The sequence below is a fragment of the Gymnoscopelus microlampas genome (assembly GCF_963454915.1).
Source record: "Gymnoscopelus microlampas genome assembly, chromosome: 17".
Lineage (NCBI taxonomy): Eukaryota > Metazoa > Chordata > Actinopteri > Myctophiformes > Myctophidae > Gymnoscopelus > Gymnoscopelus microlampas.
The window spans coordinates 8,199,160-8,211,659 of record NC_139954.1 but is presented as its reverse complement, the minus strand read 5'-3'; the positions used below and the strand labels follow the sequence as shown (position 1 = coordinate 8,211,659).

The 12,500-nt window shown below is 44.8% G+C and overlaps 1 protein-coding gene across 1 annotated transcript in view; it reads left to right on the top strand.

Moving 5' to 3' along the window:
* The window catches only part of enox1 (ecto-NOX disulfide-thiol exchanger 1), a 168,160-nt gene that overhangs the window by 58,226 nt on the left and 97,434 nt on the right, over nucleotides 1–12,500 (top strand). Inside the window, exon 2 of the mRNA XM_084085197.1 lies at nucleotides 1,948–1,979. The gene's annotated coding sequence lies outside the window, so the exon portion shown is untranslated. The remainder of the gene's footprint in view (nucleotides 1–1,947; nucleotides 1,980–12,500) is intronic.

Here is a 12,500-nt window from a genome sequence, read left to right as displayed (position 1 = left end):
GAGAGAGAGAGAGAGAGAGAGAGAGAGAGAGATATGTTATTCACTTGTTGTCTCTGTATATGTAATGTTATGACTTGTTTCATGTTATAATGTACGCTTTGGCAATGTAAAACATATTTTATCATGCCAATAAAGCATTTGAAATTGAATCGAGAGAGAGAGAGAGGGGAAAGAATTATACAAAAGAGAACAAAAACAAGAGAAGTGCAATGGAAGGCAGTGTAAAAACAATGAAGAAAGAGAGAGAAAGAACGAAAGAAAACCTGCTGATAGAGAGGGAAAGAGAGGTGGAGAGGAGGGAGATGACACCCGCTGTTTGGGTCCATATGTGTGTCCATGCTGCAGAGGGCAGGGCTAGACCGGTTCTGACCTGCTCTGAACCCGGCCTGGCTCAGCCACCATGCAGGCCATTCTCTACACTGTGTGGACTTAACTTACACACTGTTCACTTGGCTGGACACTTGTGAGCTTGTAGAGCTGATATTTTCGGTATTTTCAACACACAAATTTGATATTGTTTTTGGCAGAAAGAAAGAAAGAAAGTATTTTTTATTTTGAAGACATATTTTGGGCTATATGTTTCATGCCAAAACAGGGACGGCAGGTTCAAAGTGGTTAACTGTTCATTTTCTTCTTTTTTTTTGGGTGCCTTTTACCTTTTTTTCTCCCCAATTTAGTCGTTATGCTATGTAGAGCCTCCGCTCATAAGTTCATAAAGTTAACATAAGTATAACTAAATGCATTCGAAATTAAATACAAATATTACTTTTCAGGATTCCAATTCAAAAACAGCCAAAAAAATAAATCAGGATTCCAATTCAAAAGTAGCAAAAAATAGCAGATATACAAGCTCAAAACGCGTCGCACTGCGACGCGTTTTGAGCTTGTAGATCGGCTATTTTTGCTACTTTTGTGTGACATAGAATGGCAAAGTATGCATCAATTTACGAAAAAAGTTAAAATACGGAGATAAGAGGTGTCTGCCCGACAGTATATGCGGTGTGGCCATCTAGAGTGAGGGTACATTTAGTGGCCCTCTCCATCATCAAAGTTGCATCACCCCTGACATCACCCGGCTTCCCTCCCCCTAACACGGGCCAATTGTCTTCGTATAGAGGTTCGACAAAGCCGGATGCACCGCCGTGGATTCGAACCCACAACCTCCGTGGCGGTGGTGGTGGGCAGGGCCTTATACCACTCTGTCTAGCTGCGCAGGCCTACACAGTATTGTGTTCCCTGGGGTGCTTCTGGACTGGATCTTTTACTGCTCTTGTTTGCGGGTCAGTCTGTGATTTTCTGTTATACGGACCCATTCCTCAGCCGTGGAAGGGTCACCCAGCTGGTGTGTGTGTGTGTGTGTGTGTGTGTGTGTGTGTGTGTGTGTGCTCGTGTGGGCGGACGGACGTGTGTGTGTGTGGGTGTGTGCGCGCGTGTAGTTCCTGTCCCCGGGATGCTGTAAATCAGACTGGAGTTTAATTGCGTTCCGCCTCCATCCACTGCAGCCCCCAACCCGCTCGCTCACACTTCAGCTTCAGGGACTGAGAGAGGAGAGGAGAGGAGAGGTGTGCTGATGTTACGGCTAAAGCAGTAGTACATGTGCGTGTCGTCTTCAGGTCTCTCTTAATGCCTAATTTGTGCTTCGCGTATGACGGCGTTCGTAGGCCGGGAAATAGACGATCTATAAGCGCACATCCGCGACGCGTTGTGCGCTTATAGATCGGCTATTTTCGGCGCATGACACCTCAGGACGACGGAGTATGAACCAGGCTTCAGTTTAGCCTGGAGATGATGAAAACCACTCCACAACATTTGATATGGCATATATTGACGGTCTGTCTGTCTCTCTGCCTCTCTCTCTCTCTGTCTGTGTCTCTCTCTCTGTCTCTCTCTCTCTCTCTCTCTGTCTCTCTCTCTCTCTCTCTCTCTCTTTTCTTTCTCTCTCTCCAGGGACCAATAGAGCGGGCCAGCTGGACAGAACAGTAAGTTCCACACTGTGGTTTTGACTTTTTATGCTCTGCTGTCTGTCTGTCTGTCTGTCTGTCTGTCTGTCTGTCTGTCTGTCTGTCTGTCTGTCTGTCTGTACTGTACTCTACTGTACGTATGTATATCTTTAATCGGAACGGCAGGGAAGCCCCATGATGGAATAACCAGATTAATCCAAGTGGGTGATGATCGACAGCAGACCAGCTGCACTGTGTTTGTTTCTCTGAGATTTTTACGGCATAACTAAAGCCATGTGAGTTATGTAGTTATTTTAAGAGCTAGCCTGGGGGGCATAATTCCATCAGCCAAGGCATGACTTGCAACTTATGTGTGATCCGAAGCAACCCTTCCTGTGAATCATTCATTATAGATTGCATTACAATACGCGCAATGGGGAGCACACACATTTCAATAAATGTGATAAATAGCCCCAAACATTTTTACGCTTGTTTGAGGTGGAAACGTTTAGTAAATTAATGCGGGGATAAACCTTCCTGCTGCGTCACCTTGTCTAATAATAATAATAATAGTTTTACAGCGTGACTCTGCGGGAGGCTAGCCGTGTATAAGAGGGTTGGTCTGTGTGTGTGTGTGTGTGTGTGTGTCTGTCTGTGTGTGTTTGGAGCGAATAGCAAACTGCTAGACAGATCAGTGCCAAACTTCATATGCTCACTATTCAGTAGGCAAATATTTTCGTAATGGAAGTCAGTGGGTCTGGGACCAGGCTGAAACCTTGTCTAAGTTTATTTGTATATGTACAGTTTATTAATAATAATGAATTGCATTTTTATGGCGCTTTTCTAAGTACTCAAACTTACTCAAAGCGCTTTACAATGGTTCATTCATTCATACAGGGAGGGGACATTGGGAGGTGGAGCGGCGAACAGTCGACGCCAGCGTCCCCACTTTTCCCACATTCACACACCAATGGTGGCAAGCTAGCGCCGACCGAATCATTGGAGGCAGTGTAGGGTTCAGTGTCTTGCCCAAGGACACTTCGACATGTGGACAGGAGGAGGAGCCGGGATTCGAACCGCCGACCCACGGATCATTGGACGACCTGCTCTACCTCCTGAGCCACAGCCGCCCATACATATTATCATATGTACAGTTTATTAATATACAGTTTATTAATATACAGTTTATTGTACGTGTTTACACTACACTAGTGATTCTCAACCTGTGGGCCTCGGCCTGCCCCATGGGGCCCGGCAGGGTATTGCAGGTGGGCCCCCAGGTTAGATGATAAGATAACATTAACAGACCAAAAAAAAGTATTTAAAACCTTGAAAACTGTGTTATCCTAGTGATACGAATATATACAGGAACTTAAAGCTCCCATTGATCCAAGCCAGAACAAAATCGATCGATTGATCATCAAAATAAAGAAAATACACGCGGCCCACCCATCTGCCGTGTTAAGTGGTCGGATGGGTGGGCCACCTTCATTGTTGAAAATAGCCGATCTACAAGCTCACTACAAGCGTCGCATTGTAGATCGGCTATTTCACATGGAACGTTTGCTAGGATTCATGGGATAGCTTAGCTTCCGTCGAAACTCACGTTATATACTCTCCCAAGCCTCAACTTAGCACGGCTTTCAGAATGTGATCAGCAGGTCAACAGAAAGACCTCAGCGAGGCTTTTAAAAGAAATCTCGCAAAAAGAAAAACAAAAAGGTCAGAGACTAAAAGATGTTTTCTGCAGCCCCGGCTAGAAGTCCTCTCTCTGTGGGTTTCCTCTGAACGTCGGGGCATACTACAGTACAGAAGAAAGAGAAGATGCTTGTTGTAACCCATTAAAACCGGGAACGCACTTTAACAGTTGTTTTATACTTTGGCTATTCAAAAATAGCAGATGGTGCCGTGCTACGAGCTTGTATATCTGTTATTTTTGGGGGAAGAATCGTGGGCAAATCTTTGAATATATATATTTTAAAAGAAAATGTTTTAAATCAGTGGTGCTCAAACTTTTTCATGTCAAGGACCCCCAAAATGATATGTATTTTGGCTGAGGACCCCATCTAAAAAATATTTAGTTCCAGGGACCCCCAGAAGCAAAGATTTGAGTAAAACATTTATACATATATTCAAAGATTTGCAAGAAGACACATTTTCACGATATTTTCCCTAAAAAATAGCAGATATACAAGCTCACAGCGTGGCACGAGTGCCTTGCTGTGAGCTAATAGCCTAAGTGTAAAATAATGCTTTTTAGCTCAAATAAAAAATTGACACAGTATGCGTTCCCGGGTTGAATGGGCTAAAGCGCTGCGATATCACACAACACAACAGAACCGAGAGGTTTCAAGCCGCCGCCGAAGGGCCGCGCTAGCTAGCTGTCATGCGGTATACGCAGGACAACGCGAGGCTTGTCAAAACTTCACGAGTGTAGAGAACATCTGAATTCAGCCGTCTGTTCCTTGTTTGTAGCAGATGCTGTGTCCAGGGCAGGCAGGGGAGGGAGGGACGCTCGGCCCTTTTCACAGATCAATGAGACGGAGACGGGCTGCAGAGATATCGACCGGGGCCGATGTGAAAGATTCAATACTTTGAGGCCATTGCAGGCGGGCGGCGGGCTCGGCTAAATGGTCACGTTTCTGTTTGTAGATGCGTCTGTGAAAAGAGGGAAGGAGGAAGACAATGCCACTGGACTTTTAGAGCAGCAAAGGTCTCTATTGAATCATATTCAGCGAATGCAAGAGACAAGTTGTGTGTGTGTGTGTGTGTGTGTGTGTGTGTGTGTGTGTGTGTGTGTGTGTGTGCGTGTGCGTGTGTGTGGATTATACAGTACCACATCATTGCCACCTGAAAGAAAACAGTAACACTGGATTAAGAATGGATTAGCAGTACCACTGTCACAATAAATTCAACACTCTACTCAAATCCACATTCTCCTCCTCTCCTTTCCTCTCTCTCCTCTCCTCTTCATCTCCTTTCTATCTCTCTCTCCTCTCCTCTTCCTCTCCTCCTCCTAAACCCTTCATCCCTCCATCTGTTAAGGAGCCACAGGGTGTAGGAGACAGGAGAAGGGTGGAGGGAGTAATAGGGCCAGAATTTACATCTTGATATATCAGGTCGGAGCCGCGCCGTAGGCGGTGACGAATGGGCTCCCTTCCCCGCCGCGCGGCGAGGCACTGGCACCCGGTGATTTACCGTGGCTATTACCGGCCGAGATGGTCACTCGCTGGCCACTTCATCACTCTGAGGGATAGAGGGGAGAAGGGAGAGAGAATAAGAGGAAAGAGAGAGAGAGAGATACGCAATGAAAAAGGAAAAGGAGAGAGAAGTAAGAAAAACCCAGTGGGACAAATTAATGCAGGGTGTGCACCATGGGGAGGGGGGGGGGGGGAGAGAGAGAGAGAGAGAGAGGGGGAGAGAGAGAGAGGGAGAGAGAGGGGGGGAGAGAGAGACAGAGAGAGAAGGAGAGAGCACTTTGGAGATAAGTGTTGATGACTTAGTTTTTCTGGCTGCAGCAACATCAGGGCATCTCAGGTGATAGAGCAGAGAGTGGATGGATGGATAAAATGGATGGATATAATGGATGGATGGGATGGGATGGATACTAGTGATGCGTGGGCTGACCCGACCCGACCCGCGGGGTTGAAAAACTCTCTCTCGCGCGTGCGCACGCACTCTCTCTCCCTCCCTCTGTCCCTCTCTCTTTCTCTCTCTCTCTGGAAAGCAATTGAATGCACTTGCTTATTAAGGGGCCATGGCCAAAGGGCCGTGGACCCTTATTGCATCTCTACACTTTCCCTATTATTATTATTCTTCACAGCCTAACCGTGCGACAACTTTTTATGAAAATCCCCAATATGGTAGAGGCCAAGGCATGAAATTCACAACCATTGGCCAAAGGGTGGCGCTATAGCAATCAATTGAATGGGTTTGGGGCGCGTCGGGTTTGGGCGGGTTTTGAAAAAACCTGACCCGCATCACTAATGGACACGGTGTGCCGTGAGACAGGTCCAGGTGTGCCTTATGACTTTGTGACAACCACACATTATGATTATTGCAACATACTGTATACAACTATACTGAAAGTTATGTATTATCTTTGTATTTAAATATACTATATCAGTACTTTGTGCACACTCATTTCCCAATACAGAAGCAAATTCTACACCCGGAAAAAAATCTTTTCCAACCACTTTCAACCTGGTATTCTTACATCATTTTGGGCATGTCGCCATTACAGGCAAACTCAATAAAAAATGCATAAATACAATTTTAAAAATTGGCAATCTACAAGCTCACAATGTGTCACAATGCGACACGTAGCACACACGAGTGTATTCAATTTAATTAAATACATTTTTATTAAAGTGTCAGACCACAACCCTGAGCAAGCAATTTTGCGACAGTGGCAACGAAAAAAACAGTGTATGTCATTCCCAACCTGTTTTTTTGAGTGCAGTGCGTTTGGGTTCGCTCAATGTCCCTGTGCAAGTTTTTTTTACAACAAATGCACGACTTATTAGATCACAGGCGGGCGTGCTGACAGCGAGGCCTTGAGACAGACTTGTGAGGAGCCGATCAAACCGCCGGCCTCGTGCTTAGACAGGCGCGCAGCGGACGGAATAGATTATTATCACGTGAACCAAAAATGAGCCCGATGTCAGTCTCGGCCATGGGGGAGTGGTTTTGATGCTTTTGGCTTGTGAATAGCATACATGACGTTGCTGTCGGGCAGAAACCTCTTATCTCCATATTCTAACTTTTTTGTGTTTTTTTCGTAAATTAAAGCCCTACTTGATCACGCTATAGCTTCACACGAAAGCATCAAAAGTAGCCAGATCTACAAGCTCGAAACGCGGCACGAAGCGACACGTTTCGAGCTTGTAGATCTGCTACTTTTGCTATTTATGAATTTGAATCCTGAAAAGTAACAGTTTTGGACATACGAGGGATGGATATATGGAGGGGTGGGTGGATGGATGGGCAGAAAAGAGGCAGCTATTCCGGGCACACGCCTGCCAAGTCGCTGGGCAGATTCTGGGGCAGACGCCTGGGCGTGAATATAATTTCCATGATGCAGTCATCTCCAAGGGCACACGCACTGTGCGTGTGTGCGTGCGTGCGTGCGTGTGTGTGTGCGTGCGTGTGTGTGTGTGTGTGCGCACGTGCCTGTGTGTGTGTGTGTGACATGCTTCAGAAGTCCACAGCAGCAGTTAAAGCCGTCAGTAAAAATCTGACCAACAGTGCTGCTATTGTTTCAATTCTAGCAATCACCAAGTCTCTCTGTCTGTCTCTCTCACCCTCTCTTTATTTCTCCATCTCTCCCTCTCTAACTCTGTGCCTCTGCCTCTCCTTCTCGCTTCCTTTATCTCTTCCTCTCCATATTTCTCTCTCTCGCCATGTCTCTCAGCCTGTGGTTGATGAGTTCATGTCTAGAGCAGCTCCTTGGTCTCTGGCTCAACAGGCCGTCCAGCTGAGAATTAGGGGAAAATCTTACATTCTCTCTCTCTCTCTCTCTCTCGCTCTCTCTCTCTCTCTCTCCCCCTCCCCTCCCTCCATCCTCTTATTAAATGCTAGTTGTGCTAGGAGAAGAAAAAAGATCAATGCGAGGAGCTTTTAAATCTGTTTTAAAGCTTTTTTTTGGTGTCTGTGGTCCTTTCTTTTTTATAAGGGAAACGTAACATTCTGTTGCTAATACGTTTCTGCATTGTGCTCTTTATTGGAGCAGTGGGGAGTGGGCAGGTTGGCAGGATAACCGCTCTGTGTTATTAGGACGTTATTAGGACCCACGGCGTCAATGGAGAGAACGGTGTCCAGCGGCTCATTAGTGGTTCCTTTAGAACTCGTTCGTGAAGCAAGCCGCGGCGGTTGCGACTTCTGTGTCGAGTTACCATCGCTTTAATGGCTGATTTATGCTTCCGAAAACAGCCGATTTGCAAGCTCACAAGGCGTCGCTCTGCGGCGCCTCGTGAGCTTGCACATCGGCTGTTTTCGGTGCGTGACACGGCGCGCCAACGAAGTATAAATCAGCCCATTATTCTCAGACTCACCAGTCATTATTCTCAGACGTACTTGTTTTGGTTGTTAACAGTAGCCGGTGTTACGACTGGAGACACATCCATATAAAGAATATATGGAGCATAAAATATACATACTGTACTGTACAGTGCTCTGTGCTCAACAGTGCTGTGCTAAGCAGGATATACACAGAGTAAACACACATTATAGCAATCAATCAATCAATCAATTTTTCATTCGTACAAGTCTTGTGTCAGATGCAGCTCCAAGTGCTCAACATAAAAAAGTGTGCGTGTGTGCGTGCGTGTGTGTAGACATAATACACACATACTATACAACGTTGGTTCTCAAAGTGGGGTCCGGGGACCCCCAGGGGTCCTTGAGAGAGTTCCAAGGGATCCCTGGCTAAATGATAGATAGTTAGGAACCAAATTTACCCTTATGGGTCTGTAACTCAGACAGCGTACAAATGGAACCAAATGGACCCTAACGGGTCCATTTGGTTCCATTTGTACACTCTCAGAGTTAAATTAACATTGATTTTACAATATAATTTCTATCTCCCAGAGATAGAAATGCCATTAAATGGGGGTCCGTAGTCTAATGCATGTGAAACCGGGAGTCCTTGAAATTGAAATGGTTGAAAATCACTGCTAGAACCGTAAAAACCTTCTCTTAAGTTATGGGGGTCCCTGGCATATCTTTTCAAATGGGGGTCCGTGGGCTAGTAAGTGTCAATTTGGGGGTCCTTGACATGAAAAAGTTTGAGAACCACTGGTATACAATACGCATGCAGTGTGCAATTTGCAATCATCAGACGTTGCAGTGTAGTCTAGTGTAGAAAAGACCAAACATATTTATGCCAGTGTGTGCAGTTTAGATTGGCTTTTCTCTGAGTGTGTCTGTGGGTTTTATAACTATTGAACCAATGAAAAGTATTAACAACAAGAGCTTGTGACTAAATAATAACTCCATTGGAACACAGGGGTTTTTTTTCTCCCCCCTATTTCCTTAAAAGTAACAGCTTTAGACATACAAGGTTTCCGCCCTGGACACTGACGATAATTGAGGAGTCTGTGAGTACAATTATATGGAGGAGAGATTGACACATCTTCTGGAACCATAATGCTCTGTGGAGACTACGGCTTATACAAAGCCCACCCCACCGTCCCGTGGTGTATGAGGGAAATGTGATGCTCTATCTACCCCCGTCATGCTAGTTTACAACCATCTGCTTACCTCCTCTTCTGTCCACTTGCTCAATTTCATGTCCCGTCTCCACCCATCCTCCTCCTCTTCTCCTCCTCCTCCCAAGACTCTGCATTATTATCGCCTCCCTTCTTTCTTCTCTGGAACACCCAGCTCAGTCCAGTGCAGTGTTGATTTTGACAGCAAATTTTGTATTTAGTTTTAGTCATAGTCTTCCATTTAGTTTGTCATATTTTAGTCATCTGAAATGTTTTATTGTTGGTCTAGTTTTAATTGACTAAATATCATAAGATTATAGTCGACTAAAATGTATTTTGGCGGTGCCTTGATTGAACCAAGTGTAATGCCTGATTTTACACTTGGTTGCATGCTGAAAGTAGCCGATCTACAAGCTCACACTGCGACGCGTTGTGAGCTTGTAGATCTGCTATTTTCAGAGCGCAACACCCGTGCGCAACCAAACATAAAATGACTTGTCTTTTAGTTCTACTGGATCTCTTCTCCACTAGTCCCTCATTAACATTTTAGTCTAGTTTTTATTTGTTGACAAAATTGTCAATATATTTAGGCTTAGTTTTAGTCATTGTAGCTTAGTTTTTATTTAGTTTTGGTCAGTGAAAAAAGGTAGTCTTCGAACATTTTTCGTCATAGTTTTAGTCGACGAAATCAACATGGAATGGGAAAAGTGGAATGGGACGCGGGGGTTGGGTAGGGGGTTTGGGGGGTTTGGGGGGTTTGTTGGCCGGGACTAAACCCTATACCCGCTGTGCCACGGACAAACAAAGTTTACATGGTCACCCACCTACCCATACTCTCCAACAGCGGGTCTCAAACCTTTTTCATGTCAAAGACCCCCCAAAATGTATATGTATCTGGCCGCAGACCCCCATCAGAAAGCATTTTGTGCCAGGGACCCCCATACAAGATTTTTGTTGTTAAAATGTTTCAAAAATATTTCAAATTTGTCCATTTTTTCCAAGACGTTTTGAAAATATTTTCAAATAGCCAATGTATAAAGGTTTAAATTGGTTAAATAGATTTTTATGCTGTTTTAGGTTTTAACCCACTTCTGAACCACTGCTCTTCAATAGTTTTCCCCCGTTTTCGCAGCAAACATGTTTTCATTACAATGACCCTGACTACTGTGTTAACTGATGCACTTTTGGCCGTCGACTGTCGGAGACGCATCACTGCCACAGCCGCTGTCACCACTAAACCCCATTTCCTCAGTGCCTTGATCCAGCAGGCTCAGCTGTCCCTTGTTTCTCTGATTGCCTCTCTGGTCTCTATTTACCCGTCCCTGTCATCCCTGTCCATGTTGACGCTGGCGGCTCAAACTCCATCCAGTTTTTTTGGCCTTTCCGGATCGGAACCAGATTTTTGATCAAGTCTGAGCAGCCGAAAAACGAAACAAAGCAAGTTTCGTCTTAGTCTCAGTCTGATTTATGCTTTGTGGTACAAACGGTGTTGAGTGGCCAGAAATAGACCATATACAAGCTGACAACGCGTCGCATTGTCCATTTCATCCAGTTGTATCAGTCAGATGTTTCATATTCCATTCTGATTGATTATGACTGACTGAAGTTTGTTGGCCCTGGGTTTAGTAGGCAACCCAGAGACCTGCCCTGCGATAAGCACGCTAGTTTAGTAACTAGTTACTAAAGTTTTCAAATAATTATAGTGGAGTAAAAAAGTACAATATTTGCCTTTGAGTTGTAGTGGAGTATAAGCAAAATTATGAAACACTGGAAGTACTCCAGAAAAGTAAAAAATACCTCAAAATTGTACTTAAGTACAGTACTGTACTTGAGCAAATGTACTTAGTTTGCTTTCCACCACTGCATGTCACTAGGGCAGTCTTTATAAAGCTCTGCTGATCAGTGTCATTAGCATCATCTCTGCATCCCCCCTCCTCAGAGGGACCCCCAGCCCCCCCTGCTGTTATATGCACTGTACACAACATGTCTGTGTTGTGTGCTCCATGTTGTTTCATTAATATTGTATGTTCATCATCGTGCTCACAGCTCAATGTTTGCTGTTGCAACGAGGAGCTTTTTCTTTCCCAAGAGCAGCCTTTCCACCAGATAGGACTGCAGAAACCATTTGTTGCAATAAACGCTTTAAAAAATCTTTGACGTAATGTAAGTGTGTCTGACTGCGCTGCTGTTGACAACCTAACCCTCTACGCCCTTCTCCGCAAGAAATTCAACCCTACAATCCACAAGGATTCTCATTTGAATTGGGAAACAGCGTGCACAAAATTGTTGAAAGTCAATACTTTGTGTTACGTTCTGGAAAAAAATACATACCACAAAATAGGGGTTTGGACAATTCCGAGACTCTCTGGGCCGACATTGGCCCCAAGGACGCCATAGTCTATATCCTATTATCCTTAACATAAAATAAGGAAACCTCTGTCTGTCTTCAACGCATCCATTTCTCTCCTCAGTGGGTTGACCAATCGATCTGAACTTTACACACAGTCCTTTACCGTTGGCGGTGTGAAGAAGAAAAGAGTAACGGGGCCCATTTTTTTCACTTTCCCCCAAAGTTAAGCAGTTTATTTGAAATGTTCTTGTCACGGGCTATGGGCTTCTGTTGTCATGGTCACGGTCCCCCCGGGCTATAGGATCTGTAAGCCGCGGCAAAGTCTGTCATAATAGCTTGTGTGCGCTCATTATGCAGAATGTCCCATTTCACACGTTTTCTAGAGTATATAAAATGTACAAAAATCCTTTGGAAAATAGCAGATCTACAAGCTCACAACGCGTCGCATCGCTGTGAGTTTGTAGGTTGGCTATTTTCAAATTGCCAAAGTGTAAGGGCGGAACTTGTGTGTTTGTAAGCTAAATCTACAGAGTAACTATAGTAGCTAAAGTGGTCAAATAATAGTAATGGAGTAAAAGTACAATATTTGCCTCTGAGATGTAGTGGAGTAGAAGTAAAAGAATTGGAAATAGGAAATACTCAAGTAAAGTACAAATACCTAAAAATGTTACTTAAGTACAGTACCGGAGTACATGTACTTAGTTACTTTCCACCACTGGCATGCATGGATCATGCATGTGGTTCCACACTGCAGTGTGAGGGAGGGAGGAGTGGAGGAGGAGGGGGGGAGGGGGGTTTGAGCCAGCAGCGTGTTGCAGGTGGCTGTTGAATAATGAACTGATGTGAGAAGATGTCACCTTGATCTGTCCTCTATGCTTACTACATCCACTGTCTACTCTCTACACCTCTCTCTCTCTCTCTCTCTCTCACCATATGCCCCTCTCTCAATCTCTCTCGCCCTCTCTTTCGCTCTCTCTCTCAACCCTCTCTCTCCCTCTTTTT